This window comes from Sciurus carolinensis, chromosome 5, assembly GCF_902686445.1.
Source record: "Sciurus carolinensis chromosome 5, mSciCar1.2, whole genome shotgun sequence".
Classification (NCBI taxonomy): domain Eukaryota; kingdom Metazoa; phylum Chordata; class Mammalia; order Rodentia; family Sciuridae; genus Sciurus; species Sciurus carolinensis.
In genome coordinates, this window is record NC_062217.1 from 27,220,751 (window position 1) to 27,247,397 (window position 26,647).

The window sequence follows — 26,647 nt, forward strand, 5'->3', positions numbered from 1 at the left end:
GAATAATATTTTAAGAATTAGTACAAAAAGAAAACGTATGGCTTCTCTTTTCCCTTTCCTACTCATTGGCATTTACCTTAGAAGCTGCTAGAAATTTCTAGAGAAAAAGGTGTGCGTATACTTTAAGTACCATCCAGGCCATACTTCAGAAATTAGGCTAAAATGAACAAACGCCTGATTACCCTTTGAGGGTCCTTCGGCTTTTCCTCTGAGTACCGAGGCTTTGAGTGTAATGTGAGGATTTGCTTACATTATGCAGAAATTCATGAACTGGCCACTAGAATGCTCGAGTATGCAGAATTGAGAAGCATTTCAGGTTACTGTATCCGAACTGAGGGGGAAATTGGTGTGGAAATTGATTTTTCCAAAGCCTCAACATTTCAAACGCAAAACCCTTTTTATCTGGTTACTTCTGGGGAAGTCACTGCTGGGAGCTAATGAATGGGAAGGGATCCCAAGATGTATTAGCTCCAGGTTGGCTTAATTCCACTTCCACTTCCTGGTCCTGGTGGAACCTTAATCTTGGAGCTGAGCATCTAGAAGAGCCTTCTCTTACTGTCAGCAGGTTGCTGGGGTCCTCTGAGGTCCCTTTCTTAGAGGTTGTCTGGGTCTTATGTTAATATATTCACATCCTCTTGCCAGATCCCCAACCTCCTTGGGAGTTCTATTTTCCTGTGAATGTGTGAACCACAGCAAAAGGTAGCATTTCAGGCTAGAGATCAGTAAGAGGAACTTTCAACATGAATGATTCCCTTTTTCTGCAAATGCCTGATGCATTTACACTCTGCACAGTAACTATGCCTTTATTTTTACTCTAAATATTTCTTTGGAGTTGACTCCCGTCTCTCCAGCTAGATTGAGAATCCGTGAGAGGAAACAGCTTGTCTCACATTTCTCTTTTATATTTTCAGCTACAAGCAGAGTGCTATGAATATAGTAGACAATGAGTCTTGATGGACTAATGTCTTCTTCTGAGGTTGTGGAAGTTTTTGTGGATGGGGTGGTTTTCTCTGGACGAGGGGAAACTTCATGAGGATAGGAGCTGTGTATTAATCACTTTTGCATCTTGCACAACATCTGATTCAATTTATTGCTTAGAAATGCCCAATAATTACCCCTAACTGAATAAATAAATAAATAAATCACCCTGTTTTAGTCAGCCTTTTCTGTGCTGTGACTAAAAGACCTGACAAGAACAATTAGAGAAGGAAAGTTTATTCGGGGGCTCAGGGTTTCAGAGGTCTCAGTCCACAGGAAGACAACTCCATTCCTTGGGGCTCTAGGTGAGGCAGAACATCATGGCAGAAGAGTGTGGTGGAGGGAAGCAGCTCATGTTGATGATCAGGAAGCAGAGAAAGACTCACCAGATGCAAAATATGTACCCCTAAGGCTCACCCCCTAGTGACCCACTCCCTCCCTCACTGCCTTCAGGTCCCACTCGGTTCCCAGCCGGGGATTAATTCATTGATTGGGTTAAGGCTCTCATAACCTGATCATTTCTCCTCTGAACTTTCTCGCATTGTCTCACATGTGAGCTTTTGGAGGACACCTCACATCCAAACCATAGCACACCCTTAAGAGAGGCTGACGATCCCTGGAGAGACAGTGATGAGTGGATCAGGTTGTGCCAATGCCACCCTGGAGTAACTTGTGATGTGAGCAGACAGGGACGGGGTGGTATCTGGATTTTCTGCCTGGCGAGGGGGCGTTTACCTGGCATGGCGTGATCACTCTCTTCTCCTGCACACTTCCTTCATTTGGTCTCCTGTTTTCTTCCTGTGTTGTCCTCTCTTGCTAGTTGGTCTCCAGCCTCCACGTGAGCTCAGGCTTGCTGCATGCATGTCTTGTACCTCTGCAGAGCCCCCGAGTGATCTTCACCCTTGACAATTTCTAAAACATTGTCTCCTACCAAAGAGACCTTTTTCTTGACCTCCAGACTAAAATATCCAGTTGCCCTCATTACCACTTATTCCATCCAAAACAAAACCCCCAATCCTCCATCCCCACCATCCCTTTCTCTCCTGAAGATTCCATCTCAGTATATAATAACCCTGTTCTAATGGCTTGAAGCGAAGCCCTGGGGTTGGTGAGCTCTGCTGCTGCTACTATACTGTTCACAGCAAATCCTGGCGGCTGAGCTTCGAAAGATGTTATTAAAATCTGATCGTTCTCGCCACCCCTGCATCCTCACCATCACTGCCACACAGAGCGTGAGGGCAGAGACCTTTCCCTGTTTCCCTTGTTGCTGTGTCCTCAGTTCTGGGAACTGCGCCTGGCTCTGAGAAAGTGCCCAGAAGCTATATAACAAGTGACTCTTTTGCCTAGAAGACTGCAGTGATCCCTAATTCTCTGTACTGTGGAATGGCCAGCAGCGTCCCTGGAGCCATGGTTTGAGTGTGTCCCCCAAAAGTTCGTGTGCTGGAACCTTAACTCCTCAGTAGGGCAGTGTCGGGAGGTGGACCTGGTGGCAATTCCTGGTTCCGAATGTGGGGTGGAGCCTTCGTGAATGCCTTTCTCAGATTAGTAACCTCGTGCTCTTGTGGAACTGGGTTTGTTACTCAGCAATGAGGTTGTTATCAAGGGAGTCTACCTCTGTGTTCTGCCTTCACGCACCCTCTTTCCTTTCCATTATGAAGCTCAGCAGCATGAGGCCACCACTAGATGCAGCTGCCTGATCTTGGACTTCACAGCTTCCAGAACCTTGAGCCAAAACGAACTTCTTTTCTTCATGAATTACACAGTATTGGGCTTTCAGTTACAGCAATGAAAATGAACTAAGACACCTGCTTCAACCCGCTAGATGCCAAGAGCACCCACCACTTCCCCCATTTGCCACAGCCCAAATCGTCTCTGGAATAATTTCCAATGTCCACTAAATGGCAGAACCCCTGTCATAGCTAGTTTACTGTTCATGTTTGTGTCCCCATAGTCTCTGAGGCACCAGAGTGACACTCTGCACATATAAAACAAGCCATGGTTTCCCATCAACCTAGAATAAAATCTAAGCACCTAACAGTACCTGTCGGAGCTTCTCCCTCCTCCCCCAACCTTAGCCCTCTGTACCCTGCGGTCACAGGCCCACTCCTTGCTCATCCTTGGAGTGCCCCTCACTGCCTGCCTTGGTCTCCTGTACGTGCTCCCTTCTGCCTGTAGACGCTGCTTCTGCACCACCGGGAACGGCCAGCCAATCTTCAGGTTCCCCCTCCTGTAGAGAGCACCCCCTCCTACCCCATCCCCCGCCTCCCTTCTCTCTCCACAGTACTCACCACCTCTAGGCATGAGTGGCCAGCAGGGCCTTGGCTTACAAAGGTCTGTGGAGTGACCGACAGATGGATGGCGGGTGTCCATGGAGGACAGTGGGTCTGCAGATGCCTTCACTCACCTCCAGCATCCTCTGTTCTTGGTTTTCTCTTGATTCTAGTCAAATCACAGGTGGCCCTATCCTAACACCAAACATTCGAACAGAAATCAACAAATGGTATAAAACAAAGCAACATAAACAACCAAAACCCTCATGGGGAACATCTTCCAGAAACCAGTTTGGACCCAGGCCCCTTTGAAGGCCAGAATTTGGGCTTTGGTTGGGGTTAGCAGCCCAGAGTAGCGAACAGTTTTGAGTTGGATTGCCTGGGCGCAAGCCCCGACTTCTTTGCTTACCCTGTGTGATTAAGGGTTTCTCATGCGGATTCATTTCCTTATCTGTAAAATGGAACAACACGAAGACACAATTTGCAGGGCCAATGACGTGTGAATCATCATGTAAAGTGCTCAGACATGCAGTGAACTCTGGGTCAGTGTTTGCTATTATCATCAGCAGCCAGGTAGACACAGCTTTCCTGAGGATTTGATGCCTGGTGAGATGCTGAAGCTTTGAACATTTCTGCATCGGATTCATTAATCCATTCCTCATTTAGTGACAACCTATTTCGTGCTGTTCTAGAGATTGAGGATATATGTTGAATCTGATCAATGGCTTTTTATATATGTATTTTTGAGGGTAAAGATAGTATCCAAAGAAAGAAAAAATGATCAAGTAGTTGCAGGTACCCTGATAAATGGGTGATAAACTGGGGAGGGTGAAGGAGGGGAGTCACTTTGGGTTTCGTGGTCAAATGTGGTTCTGAAGGGAGGGGGGATGGGAATGGGAAAGACGGTAGAATGGATGGGACATAACTTTCCTGTGTTCATGTATGGCTACACGTCCAGTGTAACTCCACATCATGTACAACCACAAGAATGGAGCGTACTCCACGTATGTATGAGATGTCGAAAGACATCCTACTGTCATGTATAACAACAACAACAAAAGACGTTGTTCTAAAAAGTAGCTTTGAGGCTGTTTCCTGAGTGACAGAAAGCAGCAGCCCAGCAAACTCCGGAGCCTGGATTTTCCAGGCTCAGTAACCAGCTGATGCAGAGCCCTAAGTGCCCACAGAGGAGCAGAAGAAGGCGGTGCGTGGGCTGAGCATTGTGGGTACGTGAGGGAAGGTGCAGGCAGAAGACTGGACGGGGCCCTGGAGGCTGCGGGAAGGGCTGGGCATTGTTTCAGGTGCTGGGGAATCACCAGAAGGTTGGAGCAGGTGAACGGGTGCCGGTGGAGTGCGGCCTACAGAGACACAAACATACTAATGAGGACACTGGCAGGGGGTGCTGACTAGTGACACGTGGGAGAAGTGGCGGTGACGAGCAGGCAGGTGCTGCTGTATTGGGGGGAAGCAGTTCTCGGTGCTGTTATTGAGACTGGGTATCACACATCTGCCAGGATGGTGGCAGGTAGCAGGTCCGTCCCTCCCCTGCCCTGGGCAATTGGGCTCATCCTTTCAGCCCTCTCGTCCTTTTTAAAAATTATCTCTGTGGAGGTTTTCATGTCAATTTTTGATTAGTGTAGGAGGAAAGAGGGAGGCAAGATTTCCTTCACTTCTAGAATTCTCTCCCATGGCTCCTGGAAATATGAAGAAAATAAGCTAAAGTGGTATTAAATGTAAAGGGAGAGAGCAATGGCACCTGTGCAAAGCCTGACCAGGACCCCTGTATTGACAACCATCAGATTCTCCACAGCAACAGGAACTGCATGTGGACTGTGTTTGTTTTAGGAATCTTGGATAAAACACATGGAGATTTTCTCCAAAGGTTCAAAGTAGAAAGGCCCTCCGTGCTCCTATTCTGTAAATAATAATCCTATTCTGTAAATTATAAATGAAACTTTATGTTTCACATTTACTAAAGAGTCACTGGGTTGGATGGTTTCCTTTTTGAATTCGCTGGACTGAAGGCCAAAGGCTGTTCATGTGTGTTTTTGCCATTTAATTTACACCACTATTTATAGACCTGGCACATTTGGCACCCAGAATCCTTTCTATAATGCAGGAAAGAGGCGAAAGCAGTTGCTAGAGGTTTCTTTCTTCTGGGTCCTTAGGACAATAGGTCACAACTCCTTGAAACACTGGCCTTTTGTGTGCCAAGAGATTCCCCCCATTTGCCTATACTAAGTCATTCCTGGGTAGCCTGGTTAGAGTCGTCAGATCAAGCACGGTGCGCTCAGTGAACTTAAATTATAGGTGCAAGATGAATAATTTTTTAGTATCAGAATGTCCCAAATATCACATGGGTAGGTATTCATTGCACACCTAAAATTCAAATTTAACTGGGTCTCTTTATTTTCATTTGCTCTTTATTTTTATTTCCTAGCTCTGGTTGGGGAGGATGGGAGACTGTCCCAGAAGCAAAGGCCACTTAGGTCACACATCTGCTGTCTCCTGGGACTGCCCATTTCTGGTCGTCTCCTACTCTTGTCTACAAAACTGAACATAGAGCAAGAGGGTATCGTCACTTATCTATTGTCCTCACCTATTTCACAAGTGTCTCTATTATACTCCTGTGACTCTATTTAGGACATTTTGTCCTTTCCTAACTCTATAGTAGGAGCAATTATTCATCTATCCACACATCCATCTGTCCACCCACTGACCAACATATGCATCCATCCATCCATCCATCCATCCATCCATCCATCCCTCTATCCACCCACCTACTCCCCACCTATCTGTTCCAACCAGTATTTATAGAACACCTTTAAGTTTCAGACACCATGCAGCAAATACAAACACTTTACGTGAATGATTCATGTCCTGTCTTGGGGCCAACTTTTTGGGAGTATCTCCAGATCCCAGGGAGCAGCTGTGGTGACGAATAGCACAGCTCCACAGCACTGCTGGACGTGTCCACCTCTACCTTACCTAACTCACATGTCACAGTTGCCCTGGAACTAATGTCAATCTCTGCGATGTGGTGTATGGAAACCAGAAGCTGGATAGGACTGTCCTCAGGTACCAGTTAGGGAAGGTTAGTTATGGTAACAAATGGACCTCAGTAATATGTAGAGTCCCAGTAGAAGTTTGCTTCCTGTTTAGGTTATAGTTCTGAACTGGGGAAGAGGTAGGCAGAGCAGCCCTCAGCACGGTCACCCGGGAATTCAGACTGGCAAAGACTACCATCTTCACAAGGTCATTCCGAAGTCCCCAGGATCATTGCGTCTCAGCCTGCCAGCAGAGGATGAGAGCACGGTGGAATAGGTGGGTGATTAAGACAGTCTGGAAGTGGCCCAAATTGTTTCCTCTCACTTGAAAGCTCACGGATAGCTTTCTCTCTACTTGAGAAAAAGGATAACATTTTCTCTCTACTTGAGAAAAAGGATAACATCCATGGTTGTTTTCGTCACTTTTTCACGGCAGTGACCGAAAGACTTGACAAGAACAATTTAGAGGAGGTAAAGCTTATTTGGGGCTCATGGTTTCCGGGGTCTTAGTTCATAGAGAGCCAGTCCTGTCGCTCTCTCTGGGCCTGAGGGGAAGCAGCACATCATGGCAGAAGAAAGCAGCTCAGGACATGGCACCAGGAAGCTGAGGGAGACGGACAGCCCCCCTCACCACGGACGAAATATATACCCCAAAGGCACACCCCCAATGACACACCTCTTTCAGCCACCTCCTTCCTTCCTACAGTTACCCCTCAGTTAATCCCTATCAGCAATTAATGCACTGATTAGGTTAAGGCTCTCATAACTCAATCACTTCACCTCTGAACTTTCTTGCATTGTCTCACATGTGTGCTTTTGGGGTGTGCTTCATATCTAAACCATAACAATGGGGCTAGCCACAGTGCAACGCCTAGTTGCCAAGGAGACCTGGCTTTGCATTCCCAGGAAGAAGATAAGAATGTGGATTTGAGTGGCTTTCTGGGTCTCGGTTTCCTCACTTGTGAAACATTCTATTGATTGCTGCTCAAAGCCAATTGGGAAAATCCTGAGTCCTCCTCATCCTCCTTCCTGCTCATGTCCTCCTTGTAGGGTGGGATGGATCCTCCTGTATCTAGCTGAATGTTCAGCTCACTCTCTAGGCTGGGAGCCCTGCCAGGCAAAGGCCAGGGCCTGTATCTTTTTCCCAGGGTCCCAGTATCCACCACCGAGTTTGGCTTGCAAATGCTCAAGGACTGTTAGTTTCCAGGAAATGGAAACAGAACAATTTAGGGCATGTCAGTGCTGGAAATATCCCATCGTGAAAGATGTTCTGCTCCAGGCTGCAGACACAGACAGTTCCAGGCTTCCAAACACTGAGCTTCCTGACAGCTTTTAGCCTTGGCTACTGGGTTCCTGGCTGCTGTGGAGGTGCCCCGTGGTTGCCATGGGAACTGGCCACTCACAAAGCGCCCTTCTCTGGGGCCCCTGAACTCCGCCCCTCCTCCTTGCTGCCAGTGCCTTCTCAGTGCTGCCATGGGAACTGCCCAGGTGCCAGCACCTCCCTCCAGCCCAACCGGCCTAGTGAGTGCCTGGGGCCACAAGGAGGGGGCTGGGCAGCTGGGGCATCTGAGCCACCTTACTCACAGCTGCTTCTGTGGAGAAATGCAATCCAGTTCCAAAATGACCAGCCTGGAAATGTACTACCAGAGCACAACCCAGCTAGGCTGAGAATATTGAGAACCCAGAAAGCAGGCAGAATGGGAAAGCGAAAGAGGAGCCATTCTCCTCCGGCCTCAGGGTGTTTCTGGGGTGGTGGGGGTGGTCTGGTCAAATGCTTTGATTCCATCACCAGCATGGTGGGTGGTTGGCAGGGTGACCACCATAAAGACCCCAGATTATATCCTGGTCCCTGAAGTCTTCTCGACAGGAGATGAGTCCACCTGGGTATATTTTCAAACATGTAAGTAGGTTTAGATTTCTTGGATTTGTACAAAGAGATGAAAAGCCCAAGCATGTTTCTCTAATGTTTGACCAGTCTTGCCCACCAGCCAGAGGTGGTCCAGGTTGCGTTCTGGCCTGGAGGCTAAAGTGGGGATGCTCTGAGAAGAGAAGACTTCACATTTACTCTCGACATGTTGACAAAGGAAATTTTGACCCACTGTACTGGAGGAGGCAGCCTGTGCTATGGCCCGTTGCTCTATGCACAGGGTGACCTCTCCCTTGCTCTACAGCCTACATCCACTCTCTAAGCCTCCGCCCACCATAATATCCACCTGTCCGTGCTCCCTTGAGAGGTGACCATTTTAGCACTGAAGATTCCAGGAAAACCACCCACCCAAGGGCAGAGAGGAGAGTCTTGGCCAGATTGACAGGCAGGAGCTGGCTCTGGAGCCGGGCCTGGCCAACCAAGCCTTGATGTCTCTGCACTCTGCTGCAGGATGTTGAAGTTAACATCTCTGGAGACTTCTTTCCCTCATCTGTTGCAGGGAGAAAGGAATACCTATCTTATGGGATTGGAAAGAATGCGAGTTATGCACTTTGACAAGGGAAGTGCTCAATCAATGACAGTTACTTTCTGGGGCAGGCATTTCAACAGTGAGGGATGTAATTGGTAAAAGCTGTGCTGCACTTCTATATGAAATGCTGAGGGCCCAGAGGAGGAGCACGTAATCACCTAGGGTGGCCAGGGAAGTCTTACAATCGCTCCCAGTTGCTGTAGGACTCCCAGGTGGGGCTCTCCTGCCTCTCACATCCCCTGGGATGTGAGGAGGTGAAGGTGCAGTAGAGTGAGACTGTACTGAGGAGCAAGAGAATTTGAGCAGTGACTGTCATAGAGACAGTGCACGCACCCTACCTCTGAACTCCAGTCTAGTTCACGTGGGAAGAACCTGGAGACGGGAGGTTCTGAAGCCTGTGAGTGCACTGAAGCAGAGAGCTGGGCTGCCCGATAGAAAGGTATAGAAACTTCTGGAATATTCTAGTCTATTTTGGAATGCATTTCCTGTGAGTGAAACCAGAGGGCATGGACAAGTGCACAGGACTCTGCTGCTGAGGAAAATTGGGGCTGCTGATGCATCTGCCTGTTAGGTGTCCCTTGGAGGAGGCCACGGTCATCTCGTAACTGTGTCTGGACAGATTGACACCTCCAGAGAGGCCAGGAGTCTAAGCAGAAGCAAACTTCTCCCAGGGAGGAGCCAGACCTACTCTCTACTGTGATTTCTTCCCTGAACAGTTTGAAGAATGTGAAATGTGGAAAATCAGAACTTTCCTTCCTTCCCCCTCCACATGGATGTATCCTCCTGAAGGTCATCTTTTGTGCTGAGGCTGTGGGACGGCTTTTCTTTTCTTATTCATGAATCACAGTTCCTTGACTTCTGAGTTGTGTCAAGGCCTCCAAGAAGCAAGCCCTGTGCCGAGAGCATTCACATCACTGGCAATAATACTGAGCTAGAGTAGCGATGAGCAGGTGCCAATCACTCAGGATGCTCCATCAGGACCAGTGGCTCTCATGACGGTGCTGGGGAAGAGAAGAATGCAAAATACGCTTGTGCTTTCAGGGGAAACCCGGGTCTGCCGCCACGGCCTCACCTACTGTTTAAAATGGTGGAGAATTAAATACCAGCCACTTCCTAGAACTGCCCGAGGAGCTGACTTGTTAACAAGGGCAGTTCTGGGTCTACTGTTCCCGTGGGGACCAGAACAGACGTTCTGCCTCTACTTCTCCATTGAATCATTTTTCTACTGCTCACCAAGCTGGGGGACTGAATGTCGTCGTCACTTGGGTCCTATGTATCCTCTTTAATTGTTCCCTCCACTTTGGGGACACTGGTAAGTGCTGATGACCCAGTGGCATTTATCTGTGTTCCTGAAGACAGAAACTTCCCTAGCAGCTACATCTCACCAGCGTTTCATCTCACCAAATGTGGCCATGTGGACCTCGGTTCTATATACTTAGTATATTTTAAAGTACGCTTTTAAGTGCTTAAATAAATATGGTAAATTCATAAATAGGAACCAAAAATTTCAGTCCTCCCTTCCTCCCCTCAAAATGGGCTTTTGTTTCAAGGGGGTAGATAAAATGATCAAGTGAGTCTGCTATAGAGAGCAGGAATCAATACTCCTCCCTTTATCTCCAGCTGTTCATGATCACAGAGCTTCATTATGGACAGAAAAAAAGATCACTTCCATTAAATGTAAAGCAAACTTTATCTGCAGTTTACAAATGTGGCTAGTGTGGCAATGAGAAAAAAGGAGATTTGGACATAGGTGGGTCATGGTTTGAGCTGGGAAAGCGGTCCTGGGACAAGCTTAGATGTTTAGATGCTCTGACCCATGCACTGCCCTCCCTTTCCAAGCAAGTCCTCATGGACAGGATCAGACCAACCCTGGTGCACACCTGCAGAGCCCTAGGGTCAGGCAGTGGGGTGCTGGGGCAGGGAGCCCCTCAGAACAGTGCTTGCCTCTGCTCTCCCAGGGCTTGCGGGGCCTTCTGGATCTCATTAGGCCACAGCTGCTCTGCAGCCTGGACCCCAGAGTGTGCGCCTGGTTTCCATCGCTTGACTGTTGATTTGGCCTGCAATCATCATCAGAGGGCACATTCCAGGTTCACTGTTTAAGAGAAAAGCACTTTTGAGCCTGCAATGGAGGAGGCATTCGCTTTGAGCTTTAACGATTCTCTGAGGCTCCGCAGCGCCCCTCCTTCTGTCGGCATTTGACCGTGCACGTAGCGTTCATTTCAGAGGCAGGCGGGCAGGATTCCTGGAGGGTACGTGGCCCCCCAATCTGGATCCACCTAAGAGCTAAAAAGTGCAAACCGTGGCCAGATGAATGCGCGCTGTGTTATTTGCAATGGAGATCCCCAGGGAGTCCGTGGGCTCTGCATCTTTATTGGAAACACCCAATAAACCGCTGGCCTGAAGGCTCCCCGTTGTTTTAGTGCGGGGCTTTCAAGGCGGCCTCCTTCGGGCTGTCACTGTTCCTTCAACTACTCTGCTGCTTGCAATCCCACACCAAATGTGGCTTCCAACCCCCAGCCTGTGCCCACAGAGCCCGCTGGGGTCAGAGAAGGCTCTGGTGTGCTCTTTGTGTGCAGGGGTGATTTCTCAGGGTACTAACCCACGATCCTCTGTCCACAAGGAGGATACTGTCATGAGGGATGGGGGATCAGCTGTGCCCAGCCCGGCCCCCAATCACCCATGTGAAACCTTCAGAGCCGGCTGGCTAAGGCTCAAGGGATACCCAAAGAGAAAGGGCAGCTCGTCTCTGAGTGAAGCGAAAGTCTTCCACATTTCTCCAGGTTGCGACCAGCCTACGCAGGAACAACTAGCTATCTGATAATCACGAAGCGGCAGGATTTCTATTGGCTAGATAACCAGAAAATTAAGGCCTCTGAGTTGAACAGCTTTATAAGAGAAAATATGCATTTTAGCTACAGGGAGGCCCAGTTGTTACTGAAGGCCAGAGGAGTCCACAGCAGACTCACAGTCAGAGGGTGCCTTTGTGACTGAGCTCAGCGGAACGCAGAACTCCGTGGACAGATAGATGCACAGAGAACCAGCACTGGCTGTGGGGACCAGTGACAAACAAGGCTGGCTCCCAGTATTCAGGAATCTGAGGTCAATTAGGGATCAGTGGTGCCAGAGGATTTAAAACAATCCTAAGCAGTAGGCTGAGATCTGGTTGCAGGGTGCACAGATTCAACTGTAATATCCCTAAATTCAATCAGTGTTCCACCCCTGGCCTTCTTCTCAACCAGCAGGATTTCCCATAGCCAAGGCTTAACCACTTGAGATGGCAATGACCAATGACCTTGGCTTTGGGCATCAAAACCATAGTCTTTGGGGATGGATGTTCGAACTTCTGATGAACAATTGAATCTAATCTAATCTGATTTCACCCACACCTCACATTTTCAAGTTGCAGTTTTTCTTAATTCTCTGACTGACGAGAGTTAGGTCTGTAGATATTCTCTCATCATTTTTCATTGTTGTGTCTGCCCGACACAATGTTCACTTGATGGAAAAGCTGAATTGTGAACTGCAGGCATCAGTGACGTCAGAGAACCCAGCAGGGAGAGGAGGAGAGGAGAGGGAAGTCGACTCAAGGAAGTGGAAGGGATAAGAGGGGTCTCTTAGGCATCAGGAATCAGAGGCTGCTGGGGGCAGGGACCAGGAAACCCAGGCAGGGGCACCATGAGAGTGACAGAGCCCTGGAAGGGCTCACTCCACCACAAGCTGGCATGCGTGCCCTTCTGTTGGCTTCCTAGCTCAGAACGAGTCCTCAGTGTTCTTCTATCTGACCCTCTTCTTGGGTGGAACTGTCTTTGGTCCCCCAACTCGTCATGTGGTTCAAATGGGGACTGTCATCCCTTTCCCAGTCTCCACTTCCCTGGCAAAAGTCCAGTTAATGGAGGAAACCTGATCCAGCTATGCCGATCAGGGTCCTTTCCTGAGATTTATCTGAACTGTAGCTGACAGAACAGGGTGTTTTTCCCAGGGAAGGAGAGGAACCTAGAATCTGTTGATGGTTGTGTTAATCAGTTTTCTGTTACTATAACAAATGCCCAAGACGATCATTCATAAAGAGAGAGGGTTTGAAAGAGAGAGGGTTTGTTTTGGCTCACAGTCTTGGGGGTTTCGGTACATGATCTTTTGACCCTGTTGCTTTTGGCCTGTAATGGCGTACCACGGTGGGGACAAAGCAGAGGAGTGAAACTGCTCACCTCATGGCCAGGAGAAAAAGAGGGACACCCCCTTAATGACTTGAAGACTTTACATTAGGCCCTGCCTCTTAAGGTTTCTACCACCTGCCAATAGTGCCCGCCCCTTACACGTGGGCCTTTGGGGGATATTTCAGATCCAACCATAGCAATTGTCACGCTCCTTGTGTCTTGGGGAAAAGGGTCCATCACCCTTGGTGAAAATAAAGCCAAAATGCAGAGGGAAACATATGGTAAGAGCAGCTGGAAGGTTCTGAAGGACTCTGAACCCTCGCTCCACAGTTCCTGGGGTCCGGCCACCCCTGCCGTCATTACGGACTGATGTGTCCTCTTTTTACAGCATGTTCTTGAGATTACACTAACAGTTTCTTAGCATTCTACCTTAAAATATCATTACTGTTATTTCTGGGGCACAACTTTTGGCACTTGTTCAGTTTAGCGGTTCTGAACACGCGGGGTGGGCTTGGAAAGAAAACTTTAAAGACTCTGACTATGAAGAGTCACAGACTTAGCAAGCATCTGAGACCGTGCTGAGGCTCAGATAAGCCTTAGCTTCACACCAGTGCTGAGCGTGGACCCCTTTAAACAGGAGCAAAGAAGTGTTAGTTCTGTTTGCACTTATGGAAACATTTACCAGGAAAGGCTAAAGGCATCGAAGAAAGATCAACTTGAGTTGACTTTATCACCTTTGGGATGGCTAGGGGTTGTTGTCTTGATGGGGGTTGGCCACCAATAACCCCATCTCCAGTGAGAAGTGATCATGGGGGTTCAGACAGATCAGATTTCCCTGTTCTTTCCCATCCATCTTACCAGTCTCAATTCCGTTCAAGGATAATGATTGAGCATGCTGGCCATCTGAAGGTGAGTCCCAATCTTCAGACAGACACGTTAGCATTCCTAACAACTGGACTGCATTCTAGTTTCCAAAAACCCTTCAGCAGATGCCCACTCCCACCAAGGCCCTCTGACTTAGTCCATTTTTGTGTTGCTTTAACAGAAAAACAGAGACCGGGTAATTTATAAAGAGAAGACATTGATTTCTCGTGACCCCGGAGGCTGGGAAGTAAAAGGTGGAGGACTAGCATTTGGCGAGGGACTTCCTGCTGCATCATCTCATGATGGAAGGCGGAAGAGCAAGAGAGGGCTGAACCTGCTGGGGCAATGAGCCTGCTCTTGGGACATTAATCCTTCACGAGGCCAGAACCCTCATGATCTAATCACCTTCATTAGGTCCCACCTCCCAACAGTGTTACATTGAGGATTAAGTTTCCAACACATGAACTTTGGAGGACACACATAGATCATAGCATTTTCAGAATAAAGTCTTAACCTGAAGTAGCTTTCAAAGCCCTTTGTGACTTTTGGCACTTAGCCCGTTCACCCCCACTTTCTCTGGCCCCCAAAGGGAGCTCTGTGCTCTGCCCACTGAGCCTCCACATTGAGACAGTCCTATGGTAGGTTGCAGCCCAACTATACCCAACTCACCTATTAAATCCCTGCTCAGGTCCCTCCTCCTTAAAATCTTCTCCACGTCCAGCTCTAACGCATCTTTTCATAGAATCTGTTTTTAAACTCTGTGGAATAGAAACTTCCATGGTTGTTTTAAACTGTAGCCCCATTGTATATCTGGTTGTCCCTACAAAGACTGTATACTTCTTGAATCTGCTGGCAACCATGTCAAGTGTGGAGAGTCCCCAGAGCAGCAGAAAGGGCGAGGTGTGTGTCTCGGCTGTGAGCTCTCAGAAAACTGCTCCACCCCCTGCTGTGGAGGCCACTTTTGGGCACTGCTCCTGTCTCCTCTTGTCTGCCTGGTGGCCTCTGCTGTCTGCATTTCTTAGCTCAAAGCTGGCCTCGCTAGAGGGACCTCTGCTCACCTCTACTTCCCCACCAGTCTTCCTCTGAACTCCCCTCCAATTCTAGGCATGCTCTTGTCACCTGGGCTGTCACCTGTCCTTGCTGAGATGTCTGCTCCCCCACCTGCCAGGGCCTCCTAAGGTCAGGCAGGCCATTCAGTTCCTCTTGGGCCCCCACGATCCTGGTAAATAGTGAGGACTTAACATACCTTCACGTATGAATACAGAGATGAAGCAGACGTGCCTAAACCCCAGGACAGGACCTCCACAGCAAGTTCAGTAGAAATAGAATTCTGCAGTAATTATAGGATTGACGGACAGCCTGACCAGGGGCCCAGTCCTGTTCTGAGCTCTTCATGGATTCACACATCAACAGCACAACACATGAGGTAAGGTCATTTATCATCTCCATCTTCAGAGTCCAGCGTGCTAACCATGCCACTCTGGAACCTCTTGCTATCATCTCCATTTCAAGATGAATTAGCTTACCATTGTGGCTGTGATAAATTAGGGCAAATCAGTGGCTGGAAACAATATCTTACAGTTCTGAAAAGCCTCAAATCTGGCTGTTAGCTGGCCTGCATTCTTTCTGGGAGCTGCAAGTTTATGGTGGATCAGGGAGAATCCCCTCTGTGGCCTTTTACAGTCTTTAGAAGTCCCCTGCCCTCCTTGACTTAAGACTACGGCTTCCCTCATCGTGTCCTTTATGGCCAGATGTGACCCTCCAGCCTTCCTCTGTTAGGTCCTTTGTGTTTACACTGTGTCTACCCAGATAATCCAGGATGATACCATCCCATCTCCAGGTCTCTGACTTAATCACTTCCACAAAGTCCCTTTTACCATGTAAGGTGACATTCTCCCTGGCTCCTGGGATTAGGGCATGAACATCTTTGGGAGCCATTTTTGTATTATAATAAAGAAAACAAGAAATAGAGAAGCAGTTCATGTGAAAATATGCTGAGAAGTGCAGATCACTTTATATGTAGAAGATGCTAATAATTTTCCCCACGGTATCTAGCCCTTGGTTGCTGCTCAATAAATACTTTTGAGTTATTGAAGAGTTATGAAAAGTAAGACGAATTGTTCCAGCTACCAGTTAAAATAACCAGCTTGGAGATTTAAATATGCAGTTGTTTATTATCTGTGAATTCTAGGAGTCCCCTTATTCTTGTTTGTTTATGATCTTGTGAATATTGGGTTATTACTGAGTCATTAGTTAGTCCTCAGTTGATCTCTATGAGGCAGTGTAACCATGTTCACATCTGAGGAAACAAAGTCATATTGACTATCTTTGACTGAAAAAGTATTGCATAAGTCTGCAATAAAAACAACGATCAGATGCTTCCTGTCATAAAATATGAATTGGAATTTGAAGTTTCTACTCCCTGGCCAGTCTTCGTCCATTTGATCACCCAGATGGCGAGTATAGAGGGTCTTCCATGGACTGTGTCCTTGGCACGTACTGGAGGAGCATAGGGTGAATCTTTTGATGGCCGGTAGTTCACAGAGGGGGACAGACAAATAAGCTGACAATTGATACACACACAAAGAGTATGGACACAGTGGAAACAAGCAGGTCATTCTTGTTTCAGTGAGCTTTTGTGTCCCCATGACCAAAATAACTGACAAGAACAACCTAGATGAGGGAAAGTTTATTTGGGGCTCATGGTTTCAGTGTACAGATGGCTGACTGACTCCCTTGCTCTGGGCCCAAGGTCAGATGGCACATCATGGCGGAAGGACCCAACAGAAGATAGCTGCTCAGTTCATGATGGGGTTAGGAAGGAGAGGAGTTGGGGAAGGGTCACAGGGAAGATGAGCCCTTCTAGGGTCGGCCCCCAGTGACCTACCTCCTCCAGCTATACCCCACCTGCCTAGAGTGTCCACCCAGTCAGTCCATGCAAACTAGGATGGAGGGACTAGGTTACAGCTCCCACGATCCAGTAACTGTAGCTCTGTATATCCCTGTCAGCACAGGGCCTTCGGGGGCTCCTCACAGCCAAACCATAACAGTACGGACTGTCTGGCAGTGTGCAGGGAGGAGAGGTGTCCTGAAAACCTCCGGAGGAGACTGATGGACAGTGACGTGGCTGAGGAGCGACCCAGGGAGCAGCGTGCTGCCCTGTCAGGCCTGAGGTTTGCAGGGAGCAGAGGAGAGTGCAGGAAGGATGGGCCAGGAGATGAAGGCGAAGTGGCCTCGTCTCTGCTGTAAATGGCTTCCTGGGCCCTACTCACTGGGCAGCATCACTTCTTCCTGCACCGCTGTGTTCTCCCTCTCAAGTCTTTCCCTTCCCTAGGGCCTTAATGGATATAGACTGTGAAACAAGACAGGATGTCTTTAACCAGCAGGCATCAGTGAGGCACCAGGACACGGCTTCACGTCCACCCTGGTCCTGGAACCTGAAGGCATTCCCTGTGAACGCCCGTCTTTTCCCCAGTCCTGTGGGCACCCGTCTCTGAGTGACGCTGCCGACAGGGCTCTGGGCGTGGAGTCCCTTTTCCATAGATACACTCCCCAATCCTGGCTTCATCCCTAGTTCTGACACTGAGTAGCTATAGAATTCAGAGCGGATCATTTAACCTCTCTGAGCCTCCCTTTCTTGGTGACAATAATAGTCCCTTCTCTGGCTGTTGTAAGGATTAAAAGACTCAATGTATGTAAAGTTCTCAGCCCAGCTCCTGGAGCTCAACGGGCACACGAGCGATGGTGCCAACTGCCTTCACTGGAAATTCTGCCCAAGGGAAGCTTTAATTACAGTTGCTTCCTTTCTCTCCACTCAAGGATTTGCTTCCAAGACAATTAACAGACCAGAGAATTCTGCTACCTATCAGCCACTGGTAGCCAACAGTCTCCCGCCGTTGGCACGGACGCCGTCTCTCAGAGCTGGGACACTTAGGCAGGTGCCAGCTTGTTGCTCTGTGGCTCCTGGTGCATCCAGATCCGTGACAGTGACACAAGACGTGTGCTTAAATATTTACCATGCTCAGAGCCACCTCAGCACGGCAGGGCCCAGAAGAAAATCTGAGAAGCAAGATGGTTTTGGCATCAGCCACTCCTAGCTTGGTGGAGCATATGCCTCGGTGGGAGGTATCCTCGGCAGACTGGGGAACCTGTTGCTTTAAAAAATTAACAATAATGGTTTTCACTCGACTCAGGAATGAATATTAGGCAAGTCAGATTCCTTGTCAAACTCAGGCATTGAGAATGACTCCCTGGTACCATTTCCCCCAGTTGTTCAAGAATATACCTACATTTCCAGCTGGATACACCTGTGAAATGCTAGAAGAAGGGAGGGGAGGGAGCAGACATGTTTTAGGCCTAGTTAAGCAGCTGACACGAGCTTTCTTTAATCTAACAAATGCTGCAGGAACATCATCCCATCATTCTTCTTATTTATTTATTTTGTTGGTACTAGGGATTGAACCTCGGGGTGCTTAACCACTGAGCTACATCCCCAGTCCCCACCCCACCCCCGCTTTTAAAAAATATTTTATTAGCAACAGGGTCTCACTGAGTTGCTTAGTGCCTCACTAAGCTGCTGAGTCTGCTTTGAACTCACGATCCTCTTGCTTCAGCCTCTGTGTGCCACCACGCTCGGCTGCTTCTTATTATTTTACAGATAAGGAAAACTGGCTCAGAGAAGGTAAGCAACGTGCCCAAGGCCACACAGCTACAAGAAGCAGGGCCAAGATTTGACTCTTGTCTCCTTACATCTAACAGATGGCATAGTGGGAAAACTAACTTAAAAATGTTCCAGCATACTTTCAAAAGTCTTTCCAAGGAGATAGGCTCCAAAAGGGTTCACAGTGGCCAAGACTCCCTGGCTTCATTTGATTGTCAAAGGTTGGGCATTCCTTCCAATAAAGGAAGCCCCAATTCCTGTGCCTCCTTATACGTTTCGTCCACTGAAGATGGTTCGGGGTGTTGCTTGGCTAAGGATATAAAAAGGACAGATCAGTAAAACAAAAACCAAAACCAACCAGGCAGCCAGGGGAGACGGAAGCCCTCACAGGGTGACTGCACCCTGCACAGCTGAGCCTCTCAGGGAGGGATCCTACTCTCTTGCTTGGCTCCTTCCCAAGAGCAAGTAAGAAGAGTGGCCACTCACACAAGATTACCAGGACCGACGCTGATGGGAACAGCCTGCTTCGTGGGGAGGGGGACCTGAAGTTCCCCTGGGGTCTCAGATTAGTGCTCCCTCCTGTGGAGTCCAGGGTCTTCACACCTGCAGTCACCTCTTCATCTCAGGGGGGCAGTGACAGGCGAAGGAGCCCTTTTAGGTGTCTTTCCAGGCATGAAGACCCAGCTCCCCCTCTACAGTTGAAAATTCTGATTTCGCGGTGCTGGTGCTTGTGGTGTGGAGAGAGGCAGCGTTTTTAACAGGGTTTCTCTGAGGATTTTGGAGCAGGAGGTATAGGGCTGCATTTTGAAAACTGCTTTCCCTGATGACACGGCTTCCCGGGCGTCTCCCTCTGTCCACAGCTGCACATCTTAGAGCCGTTTGTCCGAGTCAGTAAGCATCTGGTCTGGGCCCACTTCAAGGAGGGCGCTAAGGCCTCAGGGAAGGGGGCTTCCTGGACAGTGCCCAGAAAACAGGCCTCGACCTGTCTCCTGCCCCCAGAGCCAGACGAGGTGGCTCATAAAGAGATGGATGGCCAAGTGCTCAGAACAGGATGCAGCTCCCAAAGGGTTAAGAGTCTCCCTGGAAACGTGGAATCCAAGGAGTAATATGAGTCCTTGCGAAACAGGGTCTCTTCAGTCAGGACTGCATCTCCTGAGCACCCCAGGACTGTGTGTCTGGCCCTGGGGCTGCAACCCTAGTGCTGTCCCTCTCTACAGTGACACCTGCCCTGGGAGTGAGCAGTCTCAATTGCTAGGACAAAGAACACTAGTCCCCTGAGAAATACCCAGGAGGAGGGGGAAAGGGGAAGGGAGGGAAAAGAAGAGGGAGAGGAGGAGGGGAGGGGGAGGGAAAGGGGGAGGGGGAGGAAAGCCTTAGTGAGTCTATACATTTCCAAATGTTCTAAAAAGGAAAAAAATAATAATAATATGCAAATGCACGAGGGAGTGATATAAAGTATTTCCCCTTAAAACAGGAGAAACCTGATGCTAAAAAGGAACAATGACTTTGCTGTCCCCCTCCCCACTCCCCTTTCCATTTAGATTCCTTGTTTCTTTCTTGGTCTTTCAGGGTCATAACTGCGATCTCACTGACTAATAGAAAACCCCATTAGGCTCTTTCTTTATGAAGGAAATTAATGACTTTGTGAATTTAGTGCTTTGTAAACATAGGGAAAGCATTTGCCCAGGCTTGGCGATTCCTTGGCAGGGCGGGAGGCTGGGTGGGGAAGGTAGGGTTTCTGCCTGGGTTGTGGGAGATGCCCCTCATTCCCCACAGCTGGCGGCTGCCTTTTGTAAAGCCAGGTCCCTCAGTGTCCAAAAGTCCCAAAGAAGTCAAAGAGAAGGCAGGAGAGAGACAAGAGCCAGGGAGGATGAGATGCATCTGCTGAGTTGAAAATATGCTACCTTGGGCTGGGGATGTAGCTCAGTTGGTAGAGTGCTTGCCTCCCAAGTACAAGGCCCTGGGTTCAATCCCCAGCACCACAAGAACATAAAAATTAAAACAAAATACCACCTGGTAAAAATTTCAGTTATAAAGGTGCATTTAAATTAAAAAGGTATGCATTCTTGGTGAGTCCAGCTTTGGTCCTGAGTTAGAGAAATGGGTTGTTTATACAGCTTGAGTTCCCAGACTAATTACTTTCTATGTTCTTTAAAGATTTTTAGGCCTGGCCAATGATATAAAATGCTTGCAAGTAAAAAAATAAATAACTAAAAGGAGAGGCATTCAGGAGGAGCCTGGGAAGGGGACCACGAGTCAGAATCTTGGGTGTTGTGCTGGTGTGAATAAGGAAAGTTACTCCTGCCTAGGGAAGTGAGGCTGCTGGAGAGGGCTCTTTAATAAAATCATAGCATTTCCAGAGGCTTTGGAGACCAGCTGATGTCTTCTCAGTTCTTTTCTTCTTGAGAAAACCACATCAGTTTAGCGAATCCTCACATCTTTGAAAGTTGATCAGCCCCATCTGGGGACTTGGGCTACGCAATTGTCATGGACTGATTGATCCAGTGAACCCATTAATCTCTCCCCAGCATCTTGGTTTGGCCACATTAACTCATGTACGTGTTCAACAAATAGTATCAAGACCTTACTATGCTTTGGGGCAAATCTTTGAGAGTCAGAAATTGAGGACTTTGAAAAGTTTCTCAATGCTAGTAATAACAGCAGCCCAAGTATGTTGTGTTGGGGGAAGAAATGAATTTTTGAATAATTATGCCATGACTCTCTCACTGTTTATTGGTATATGTTTGAAAGCATTTGCCAGATTAGTGAAATGGTATTGCTGTCTTATGATTGTCAAATTTCTGTTATTGTGACAAAACACCTGTTAAAATCAATTTAAAAGAGGAAAGGTTTATTTTAACTCATGGTTTCCAAAGTTTCAGTCCATGGTTGCCCTGGTTACTTTTGGGCCTATGGTGAGAGAGGTTTTACCTCATGGCAACCAGGAAGCAGAGCAAAGGCAGGGGGAAAAGGCTGGAGTCCCAGTATTCAAGGACATGATTCCAACAGCCCAGCTTCCTCTCACTAGGCCTATAATGGTTAATTTGAATTGTCAACTTGATTGGATTATGAGATGCTGATGATTAAGAGGCTTCTGGGTGTGTCAATGAGGGCGTGTCTAGGAATGATTGGCGTGTGGGATGGTGAATTGAAGTGGGCACCCTCCCTAAGTGTGGGCAGCACTGTCCAATGGGATGGAATAAAAGCTGGAAGAACAAGGAAGCAGATGCAGATGCAAGCTTGGCTCTTCTTGAACCTGTCAACTGCTTTGATCGTCTGAGGATATCGGACTCTCGCTTCTTCATTCTTCCAAAGCAGACTCTCTCAGTGATTCCTCAGGGAGTTTCCAGAAGCCTTGGTCTTGGACTAGGGTAGCACTGTTGATCCTTCTTGTTCTGGGGCGTCCGCCTCTTGGACTGAGCAGCTGCTGGTTCTCCCAGCTCTCCATCTGTAGACGACCATTGTGGACTATCCAACTTCTGGTCGTGTAAGCCAATCTAATAAATCCCTTTTATGATCACACTTCCTGTTGGCTCTGTTCCTCTGGAGGAACAAGCCCTACCTCCTAAAGCTCCTACCATCTCCAATAGTGCCACAGGCTGGATACTGAGTCTCACACGTAGGACTTTGGGAGATATTCAAGATCCAGACCACAACAGTGCTCCTCAGGCCCCCAGACCATAAAAGTTCAACTTTGTAAACCTCCCCACCCCCCAACTCCATTTAAGTCCTCTGAGAAATTAGGATGTATTTCCTGAAATTAGAAAATCAGGAAAATAAGGCTTTGTGTACAACACGAAGCAGTGAAAAGTCTAGAAGACACTAGTTGGGGTGTCTAAGTCAAAGGTAAACCAAAATTAAGAGACAGACTAGAAAATGTCACCACTTGGGAAGCCTGGCAGAGAATTTGAAAAGTCCCTTCTGCCAAAGATGGCAGGTAACAAATATTCACAAGCACTTTGACCTGATGCAAGGTCACAGAATGTCTCCGATGTCTGTTTTTTAAATTTGTGTTCCACTCTATTCCACAAAGGACTGAAGGTAGTTTCCAAAGGAGGAAATGCAAAATACAAGTTAAATATATACTAAAAGCAGAAAGAGAAAATGGAAAGGAAAGCATGGTCACGGAGTAACATGGGACCAGGGGAGGCGAGGAAAAATGAAAGATACATCGTGCAGCTTTCCATGCTTCCTTCCAATGGGGTCAGAGTTTGCCTCTGCGAGTTAACAGAGTGAGGGAAACGGATGCGTGTTTAGCATAAAAGCAGATCAATTGCTCCGGAGACCACTATTTTTGGAACCCAGGAAAGAGAGGCATTTCTCCTGTGGGCCTCTCCCCACCATCTGCGTAATGTACTAAGCCACAGCCCTAATAGCATCCTGTATCTGATGTGGCCTCCAGCAGTCCAGAGTTTAGAACTGTGGGTCCTACTTAGGACTTTAATTTTCTTTTCTTGGTGCATAGTCTGTTTCCGAACACCCCAATTCCTGTGCAGATTCTTATTCACTTCTGATCTGCTTTGGTTCGGGTCTTTTAGGACAGAGCCCCTTTGCTGCAGACCACAAGTAGACTGTAGAGAAAACATCACCAGGGACCAGATGTTTCAATCTGCACATTGTAACTTGCACCCCAGTAAGTGTAAGTACTCACCTTAGATCAGTAAGACTAATTAGTAGGAGTCAGTATCTGGGGACTGCGCCCTCTTCCTGTGCTGGGCATGGAACCCAGGACCTCCTGCATGCCAGGCAAGAGTACTACCACTGAGCTACACCCCAGCCTGGGACACTAAGCCTTTGGAAGTCTGCCGCCCTCAGCCTGTCCTGGGCAAGAGTCGCCGCTGCTGGATCTTTGCAAGCTTTAGACCTATCCCAGGTCTATCCAGCGGAATGGGCAGTGTGTGACTGTGTTCTACCCTTGACGTTTTCTCACTCTGGACACACTCGATGTTTGATGCTATGTGGAAGTTTTTTCAGGTTAAAGAATAAGCAGGCCATTCCTTTTGATAGAAGTCTGGCGTTTCCCCTGCCATGAGGGCATATTGGCAGCAGCCTTCTCATTCAAGGGCAATTAAAAACCTGGTCCCCTCACGTGGTGCTCCCGCGCGGTGCTCCTGAGTAGGCAGGGCGGACGCGCCATCTAGTGGCTGCTCCCGGAACGTCCACATGCGTCGCTCCTGCGGACTCCGCGGCCTGGGGGTGGCGAGCACAGGCACGCTAGAGCTTAACCAAGCCGCTGCGATCCTTCCTTCCACCCTGGGTCAATCTTTCCTTGAGGGTGGTTGCAAAAGTACCTGGGCTGATGGGCCTGGAGCGTAGGCAGAAAACCCTTCTAGTTAGGAGGTGACATAGCCTTCTGGGCAGAGCCCCTTTGCTGCAGCGGGCTCTCTGCTGCAAACCCCTTATCCCTGAAATCTGCCAGTGAGATGGTTCTCGGCTCCTAAGCCCAGAAGCCCTGGGCAAGTCAGAGGAGCCCTGGGGGTGCCCCTCCCCCAGACCTCAGGATGACCTGCCCCATTACTTCAAAGTCATTCTGAATTTAGTAGGTTTTTGTAAGAAAGTTGGCAACTTACACTCCTGTTTGTAATAGGGTTTTCATGATAAAACAAATCCTACTTTCTCAACAATGATCAATGTATATACAATCTGTTCCTGAGGTGAAGGTTTCCCTTGCCTACAACTTCTCTGTCCAGCATGACCCTGGAGTCTTCTTCCCTGGGTCAAGTTCAGAACCTGGCAGCTGGGAAAAGGGGCACATTTTCCAAGTTGGCGATAGGAGACTCCTGGCTTGACTTAGCCTGGGCCCCTAGTAGTATTCAGATCTGCCTGGGCAGGGGTGATGGGTGGGGAGGCCCCACCAGCAGTCGTGTGTGGCGGCTGCCCAGGGCCATGTCGCAGGCCCAGAGACCCTCTTCTAGAAAGGACTTGAGGCCCAGCTATAAGGAGCTGGGCTGGCTAATAGCCTTCTGCTGTAGGCTCCTCAGACTAAGCTCAGCTTCCAAACAGGGTTGTCTGCTTAGATGGCCCAGGCCCGCCACAGAGCAGGGTAGGCACCACTGGCCTGCCATAAGTGCCCAACAAAGACCTTCTCAACTGTTGCTCTGTGCTCCTGAGTTCCCTGCTGGCTTTTCCCCAGTCCCTTCCATAGAGTTACTCAGTTTTATACCCTCTGCACCCCTAACTCCATCTCCGGGCTTTTCCTCGAGGACCCCACACAACAGGCTGACTCAACCTCTGGAAGTCAGGGTCGTGAACCTTGTCGGGGAGTAAGCCGGGAACCAGAGGTTCTTCCAGGATTTTCACACACGCTCCCACGGGCTGCAGGCCTCCTGGCCGTCCCAGGAGCATTTGCACCAAGTTTAGAGCCTCTGAGTGGAACCAGGTGAAGAGGATGGGGCCCAGGTGAGGCGTAGGGGAGCTGGGGCGAGGGGACAGTAGCAGAGCTTCAGGCATCTAGAGGGAAGGGGTCATTCTAATTTCTACTTCCATCTGACCACCAGCTCATGGAATCAGTGAAAAAAACCTGGAAGTGCCCAATGAGCAGGCTCTGGCCCCGTGTGGTTCCACACCCGAGTCCTCCAGAAGACACGGCCACTGTGCCTTGGTAATGCTGGTGGCCTCGGCCCCAGGGGTGGTGCCCGGTTGCACATGGCAGAGGCTGGGTGGGCACCAGTCTATCCAGACACGGTCATAGCACCCTTCAGGTACTGGAAGCAAGGCCTTCCTGCATCTTTGCAGGCTGTGGACACTGCCTAACACTGTCCAGCTGGAGAGAAAAGAGACAGCAGCCAGGAGGTGGCCTCCTCTTGGCCAGGGTTAGCTCCGTGGTAGAGCACTGGCCTAGCATGCGCCAGGCTCTGGTTTCACTTCCAGTACAGGAAAAAAAAGTGGCCCTCTCTCCAGTGGAACCCTCCCCCGCTTCCCAAAATAATTGGCACAGGTTTCCAGGGAGTTGATGTTTTCTATTAGAAAGTAGAGACCAGAGCCAGCAAAACAAGATTATGCAGGAATGAGAAGTAGACACAGAGCACTTCTTATATGCCAGGTGCTGTTTTACTAACTCATTTCATCTATATCCAACCCCTCCTCAAGGTCTCATTATTATTCTCACTTTATATTCAAAGAAAGTGATGCACAGAGAGGTTTAGTAAACTGTTGAAGACACACAGTTAAAAAGGAGAAGAGCTGGTCTTGGAGTCCAACTAAGGAGGCATACAGGGTTGTGGTCTCCATTTCCACAGGGCTGACTGTGCTTGTTAGTGCCCAGGAACTCGGACACTGGGTTCTGAGAGCTCTGGGTTTATTGCTAGACCTCCTTTTTACTAGCTGTATGATTGCAGGTAGGTTTCACGCCTCTCTCTGACTCAGTTTCCTACGCTGAGTGTAAAATGCTCATAAGCCTGTGCTATGGGATGTACTGGGCTTAGATGATGTCAGGCGTTTCCTGGCATACAGAAAAATGCTCACTACGACATTGAATGCTACGTGAAATCTCTGGACGTGTGCCACCTACAGCTCCAAGTGGCTTCTTTATAGAACTCTCTGCCTCCAACTCCCCAGGTCAGTTCACACCAGCCCAACCGCGCCAGGCCCTGAGGCAGACCTGTGTCCAGCCTGGGGCCCTGGGGAGACCTGTCAGGAGCTATTTTCTTGTGGGTTCTTGCTGGACCTGGGCCCAAGGCTTTCCAGCGCTCCTGGTTGCTCCATGTTCCCTTTTCAAGGGGTTTACATGCTGGCAGCCTGCCCGCACCCCTGCACATTCCTACCAGGGCTTCAATCAATAATGCCCTTGTTTTCCTCCGAGGCAGCAGGCGGGCTGTGTGGGAGAAGGTTGAGGGCCGCTGTCACCCTGCCAAGCAGTCTGGAAAGCCAGAGGGAGCACCAGCAGGCCAGGTCTGCCCGGGAGGACACGCTCGGTGTAGGGTCGCCAGCTTGACATCAGCTGCACCCTGGCACTCACGGTGGACTGATGAGGAGCCGTGCTCGCCCGGTAGAAGGATCCCTGCCGGGGTTAGAGCGTCTGATAATGTGGAGCTAAGCAACAGGAAACTCCTCTGCCCCACGTTCTTGGTGTAAAGCAATCGGCACTCGCATTCACGATTACAGAACATCAGTTACAGAAAGACATTCTTCCAGGCAGAAAGAAGAATCTCAGTTCTCAAGGCAGAGAGGGGAAGAGGGCTAGTGAGTGAGGGCAGGGCCCGTGGAAGTGGCAGAAAAC

The 26,647-nt window shown here is 48.8% G+C and overlaps 1 non-coding gene across 1 annotated transcript; it reads left to right on the plus strand.

Moving 5' to 3' along the window:
* Positions 1-20,340: 20,340 nt before the first annotated feature.
* Positions 20,341-20,414, plus strand: Trnag-ccc (transfer RNA glycine (anticodon CCC)). The gene has a single exon. It is a non-coding gene; the product is annotated as a tRNA-Gly (tRNA).
* Positions 20,415-26,647: the final 6,233 nt, after the last annotated feature.